Source organism: Anomaloglossus baeobatrachus, chromosome 1 (genome assembly GCF_048569485.1).
Source record: "Anomaloglossus baeobatrachus isolate aAnoBae1 chromosome 1, aAnoBae1.hap1, whole genome shotgun sequence".
Lineage (NCBI taxonomy): Eukaryota > Metazoa > Chordata > Amphibia > Anura > Aromobatidae > Anomaloglossus > Anomaloglossus baeobatrachus.
The window spans coordinates 965,929,494-965,936,037 of NC_134353.1; positions in this window are offsets into that span (position 1 = coordinate 965,929,494).

The window sequence follows — 6,544 nt, forward strand, 5'->3', positions numbered from 1 at the left end:
GTAGTGCCCTCTCATCACTAGTTACCAGTACTGAGCACCCGAGTATGGTAGTGCCCACTCATCACTAGTTACCAGTACTGAGCACCCGAGCATGGTAGTGCCCGCTCATCACTAGTTACCAGTACTGAGCACCCGAGCATGGTAGTGCCCGCTCATCACTAGTTACCAGTACTGAGCACCCGAGCATGGTAGTGCTCGCTCATCACTAGTTACCAGTACTGAGCACCCGAGCATGGTAGTGCCCTCTCATCACTAGTTACCAGTACTGAGCACCCGAGCATGGTAGTGCCCGCTCATCACTAGTTACCAGTACTGAGCACCCGAGCATGGTAGTGCCCGCTCATCACTAGTTACCAGTACTGAGCACCCGAGCATGGTAGTGCTCGCTCATCACTAGTTACCAGTACTGAGCACCCGAGCATGGTAGTGCTCGCTCATCACTAGTTACCAGTACTGAGCACCCGAGCATGGTAGTGCCCGCTCATCACTAGTTACCAGTACTGAGCACCCAAGCATGGTAGTGCTCGCTCATCACTAGTTACCAGTACTGAGCACCCGAGCATGGTAGTGCCCTCTCATCACTAGTTACCAGTACTGAGCACCCGAGTATGGTAGTGCCCACTCATCACTAGTTACCAGTACTGAGCACCCGAGCATGGTAGTGCCCGCTCATCACTAGTTACCAGTACTGAGCACCCAAGCATGGTAGTGCCCGCTCATCACTAGTTACCAGTACTGAGCACCTGAGCATGGTAGTGCTCGCTCATCACTAGTTACCAGTACTGAGCACCCGAGCATGGTAGTGCCCTCTCATCACTAGTTACCAGTACTGAGCACCCGAGTATGGTAGTGCCCGCTCATCACTAGTTACCAGTACTGAGCACCCGAGCATGGTAGTGCCCGCTCATCACTAGTTAACAGGAATGAGCACCCGAGCATGGTAGTGCCCGCTCATCACTAGTTAACAGTAATGAGCACCCGAGCATGGTAGTGCCCGCTCATCACTAGTTACCAGTACTGAGCACCCGAGCATGGTAGTGCCCGCTCATCACTAGTTACCAGTACTGAGCACCCGAGTATGGTAGTGCCCGCTCATCACTAGTTACCAGTACTGAGCACCCGAGCATGGTAGTGCCCGCTCATCACTAGTTACCAGTACTGAGCACCCGAGCATGGTAGTGCCCGCTCATCACTAGTTACCAGTACTGAGCACCTGAGCATGGTAGTGCCCGCTCATCACTAGTTACCAGTACTGAGCACCCGAGCATGGTAGTGCCCGCTCATCACTAGTTACCAGTACTAAGCACCCGAGCATGGTAGTGCCCGCTCATCACTAGTTACCAGTACTGAGCACCCGAGCATGGTAGTGCCCGCTCATCACTAGTTACCAGTACTGAGCACCCGAGCATGGTAGTGCCCGCTCATCACTAGTTACCAGTACTGAGCACCCAAGCATGGTAGTGCTCGCTCATCACTAGTTACCAGTACTGAGCACCCGAGCATGGTAGTGCCCTCTCATCACTAGTTACCAGTACTGAGCACCCGAGTATGGTAGTGCCCGCTCATCACTAGTTACCAGTACTGAGCAACCGAGCATGGTAGTGCCCGCTCATCACTAGTTAACAGGAATGAGCACCCGAGCATGGTAGTGCCCGCTCATCACTAGTTACCAGTACTGAGCACCCGAGCATGGTAGTGCCCGCTCATCACTAGTTACCAGTACTGAGCACCCGAGCATGGTAGTGCCCGCTCATCACTAGTTACCAGTACTGAGCACCCGAGTATGGTAGTGCCTGCTCATCACTAGTTACCAGTACTGAGCACCCGAGCATGGTAGTGCCCGCTCATCACTAGTTAACAGGAATGAGCACCCGAGCATGGTAGTGCCCGCTCATCACTAGTTACCAGTACTGAGCACCCGAGCATGGTAGTGCCCGCTCATCACTAGTTACCAGTACTGAGCACCCGAGCATGGTAGTGCCCGCTCATCACTAGTTACCAGTACTGAGCACCCGAGCATGGTAGTAGTCACTCATCATTGTCAACTCCTGTCTCCTCTTATCTGAGCTGTGTATGCTTTGTTACTATGCACTGTCACATATGGTTTGTGTCTCAGAGTTGTCAAGTGTTGTGTAATATATGTTGGTTCAATATAAAAAAGATTATAATAATTTGTCATTGTTAGTGTGCTGTGGACAGCGATATCGCTTCCTTCCTCATAAAAACTGGATCACAGAAGTGAGTCGATAAAAATCCACAATAGTAACACACGATATGTAGATGTGATTAATCAGAACTCAGTAATGCTGGGTAATGCTGGGTAATGCTGGGTAATGCTGGGTAATGCTGGGTAATGCTGGGTAATGCTGGGTGCGGTGATATCAGTAGAATATGTCACTAAGGCCAGTGTATTTGTCACATCAGCAGCAGCATTGTAACTTGTAACTTGTAGGAGGAGAGAGAATTGCTTTTTATTTCCAAGATATTTTGTTAAGTGATATTGATAAGTGATAAGCGCTTGATGTGTTCCTCTTCTAGTGGAAAATTATATAAAACATTGATCGACTGTGGGTGAGTAAAGTTTTCAAGACTGAAAACGAGGTTATTGGCTAACTATCTGATTGGTGGCAGGTTTTGTCACATCACAACGGACCTTTCAGTCGGTCCCACCTGACAACAACAGTCTCTGCAATACCTCACTAGTGGGGGAGAGGCGCTAGCATGAGACGTCACTGGAGACTACAAATAAAGTTTTATAAATATACAAAAAGACTGACCCACACATCCAACAGGTGTGAACAGGCGCTAGCTGAAAACACATAACTACAAAACATGTACAGCTGCACTCTAAAATGCTTACAATGAATAAGGGAACTCTGGTATTGCATTACTGCTATAGGAATATTTGAAAAAAAATAGAGATATTTAGCTTATGTATTGGCCAATGCATGTGAGCCCCGGTCACCACAGCAAGGTAATCTCTATATATCGGGAACCTAATCTGAAATGCCACTATCTGGGTTAAAAAAAAAACCCATGGCTCACATGAATTGGCAAATACATATGCTTAATATCTCTTTTTTTCAAATATTCCTATAGCAGTAATGCAATACCAGAGTTCACTTATGCATTTCAGTGTACAGCAGTATATGTTTTGTAGTTATAATATGTTTTCAGCTAGAAACTGTTCACACCTGTTGGATGTGCGGGTCAGTCTTTTTGTATTTTTATAGTGCATCTCCTTCTGATTGAGCACTCCGTCATGTTAACCAGGCTGTAATCACTCCTTTGTAGCTGGAATCTAGACATGGGGGTTTTTAACCCAGATAGTGGCATTTTAGGTTAGGTTCCCGGTATTCAGAGATCACCTTGCCGTGGTGACCGAGCTCACATGCATTGGCTAACACATAAGCTAAATATCTCTTTTTTTTTTTTTTTTCTTTCAAATATTCCTATAGGAGTAATGCAATACCAGAGTTCACTTATTCATTGTTAGCATTTCAGTGTGCAGCTGTATATGATTTGTAGTTACAAAGAAAAGTTTTGACTATTTTGTTTTAAAAATTTTTGTCTCCAGCTTCATGGAGAGAGCGTTCTGAGATTTGTCATTTGGTTGTTCCTGTGGGTTGGTGTGAACCGGAGCGTGGGGGGTTTGTCCGGCTGCATGGGTCACTTTCCCTACTGCTATGGTGGTGGTGGTTGTCACACAGTGCCATGCCTTATAGATTAGGGACCCACTAATACATTGCAGTGCTCTTACAGATTCTGATCAAAATGTTAATTAACAACCTCCGACCTGATTCATTATGACCGGCATTTTGGAAATAAGACATCAACTTGATGCCGAATTTCTAGAGATGTCACCATAAATAAACAAATACCAAATGTTTAAAAAAATCAAAAAGACTTTTAATGGAGGAATTGGAGAAATTCCTAGAGAGACATTGGTTGGGACTATTAGGATCCTGATTGTGAAACTTAACACATTAGCTGAACAAGCGTCACTGCAACGTGAAAAGCGAAGAATGGCGCTAAATAAGCTGAAATCTACACGATGTCCTGAGGAGTTTAACAAGAACTTCACAACTAAACTGAGAAAATTGAAAACATTTAGCAAAAAAAAAGCTAGAAATTGAAGCGATGCACCGACGTGTCCTCCATCCCGTGACATCCAAAGACAAACAGAAGCATCTCATTCAGTGCTTCACAACAATACAAATCAATTTATACCGTAAAAATCACCAAAAAATGCATTTTGATAAACTGCAAACACTCTGGAGTTCTCAGTACACCTCACTGCACGTAATACATCCGCTATATTACTTCTTCCAATCGATATACCCGCCAATATTTCTGACGTTGGTGTTTTGCAGGTCAATTCCAGTATTAATAGTCCGAATACGAATCTGTCAGGCTGGGTTCACGTGTCTCTTATCACTGATCCGATACAGATCCGTTTGCAAAAACGTTCTGCAAACACAACTTTTTTGTCCATAGTTAAATAACAGATGTTGACCAGATCAATTCTAACATGTGGAATCGATGGAGAACGGATCCGCTAACCGATTACTATTTATTATTTATAATGGATCCGTAAACAATGGATCTGTTAGAGATGCAAGAAAACCAGATGGCTGTATAGCAGGGGTCGGGAACCTTTTTGGCTCATAGAGCCATGAATGCCACATATTTTAAAATGTAATTCCGTGAGAGCCATACTCACCACGAGGAGCGGCGGTGGTAGAGCGGCTCAGATGGTCCCAGGAGGCAGGGTAGGCGATGCTGCGGGCACGGAGGAGGGGGTGTCGTGACTGAAGAGGGTTAGTGTGCAGAGGTTCGGCAATACTGCTGCGGGCTCGTTGGGTGTCACGGTGGTGGGCGCCATTGATCTGCCGACGGCCACGGACTACTGTGAATCTCCCGCAGTTGACAAGATCGACTTAAAAAAATGGCCACGGTGCATGCACAGAGTGACGCAATGGACTTCAAGAAAATCGCCACGGAGTCCTATCTGCTCATACACCAGCGCACCACCGTTTTCTTGAAGTCGATCTCATCAACTGCGGGAGATTCAAAGCAGCCCATAGTCCGCCAGCTACTGCTGGCTCGCCGCCGCAACACCCCATGAACCCGCAGTATTGCCAACCTGCGCCACCACGGCCGCCCTGGTAAGCCATATGTTGTGGTAAGATTCACACCCATTTTAGGGGGGAAAAAAAAAAGTGTCCTACAAACCGTAAAATACGGTATTTATTTATTAAAGATTTGTCTGCGAGCCAAAAGAGCCACATCTGGCTCGTGAGCTATAGGTTCCCGCTCCCAGCTGTATAGTAATCTGATAACGGATCTGTTGTCCATAGACTCTCATGTTATAAAACGGATCAAGCAGAAATCAGTTTCCAACGGATCTGTTCTAACAGAGGACTACAGGACATGTGAACATAGCCTTACAAATAATTCTCAATTGAATACACAGATTCAGTCCACAAATCCACGTTTACCGCCTCGAATTATCACGTTAGTATGGGATCACCTAAATCTGATGGAAATCCCATTGGATCTTAGTGAGCTCTCTATTCATGATCAGTCCTACCAATCCTTTACTGAAATCCCTGTTCTATGGGCACCCACAAATGGCACCTTCACCCACCGGCACATCATATATTTGTTTTTTTAGAACTAGGTCCCACCAGTCCTCTAACCACAAGTCCGAGCGACACCAGCCTTCACCGACACGGCACAATTATATCTCACCCATGCAATTCAGAAGCAATAAATACTCATAAAACACCATAAAACATTATTATCCACTTCCACAACAACCCAGCGCATAAGAAAGACCAGAGGCAAACGGAGGAGGCATGAAAATGACTGGAAATACAAAAAAAAAGCCCACAAGGAAGGTCCACAAAACGACATTGTAAGTTACGACACATAAGACGTCCATAAAGTGACTCCATCCACATCTGTCAGTTTCGGTTTCATTTCTAAATAATTTGTTTACTACAGATTACCAAATACCCAAATATCTACAGTATCGCACCCCAATGTTCCTATAAGCACATTTACCTCTTCATGGCGGCTCAGGCTGGGAGACAGACTTGCCGTGAAGAACTCGGAGACACAAGACGCAGCTGTAACTCGGAGACAAAGTTCAGCACTGACTTTCTTATAGGAACTTTGACCTTCCATGATAAGAAGGAATCTCATTACCGCGCGCTATTTATTGGCTGTTGTGGAAAATGATTGAATTCTGCAGGTTTATTGCGCTGTATACGTAACCCATTAAACACATTTTTTTTTTTTTTTTACAAAAATGTTATGTCCTATAGAGGAATCGGTAAATGTTGTTTCTTCATTCCTCCCCACATCTCATCAGGTCTTGTATTATGGAGAAGCTGCGTCTGCGCCACACACGGCTGCCTGCAAAATGAAGAAGCAATGACTTTCAATTACGCATGAAACTATTATCCCTTTTCTTACTGGCAGTTATAGGGTTGTGTCTCGTGTCTGCAGCAACTGCACAGTATAGAATGAGAGAGAC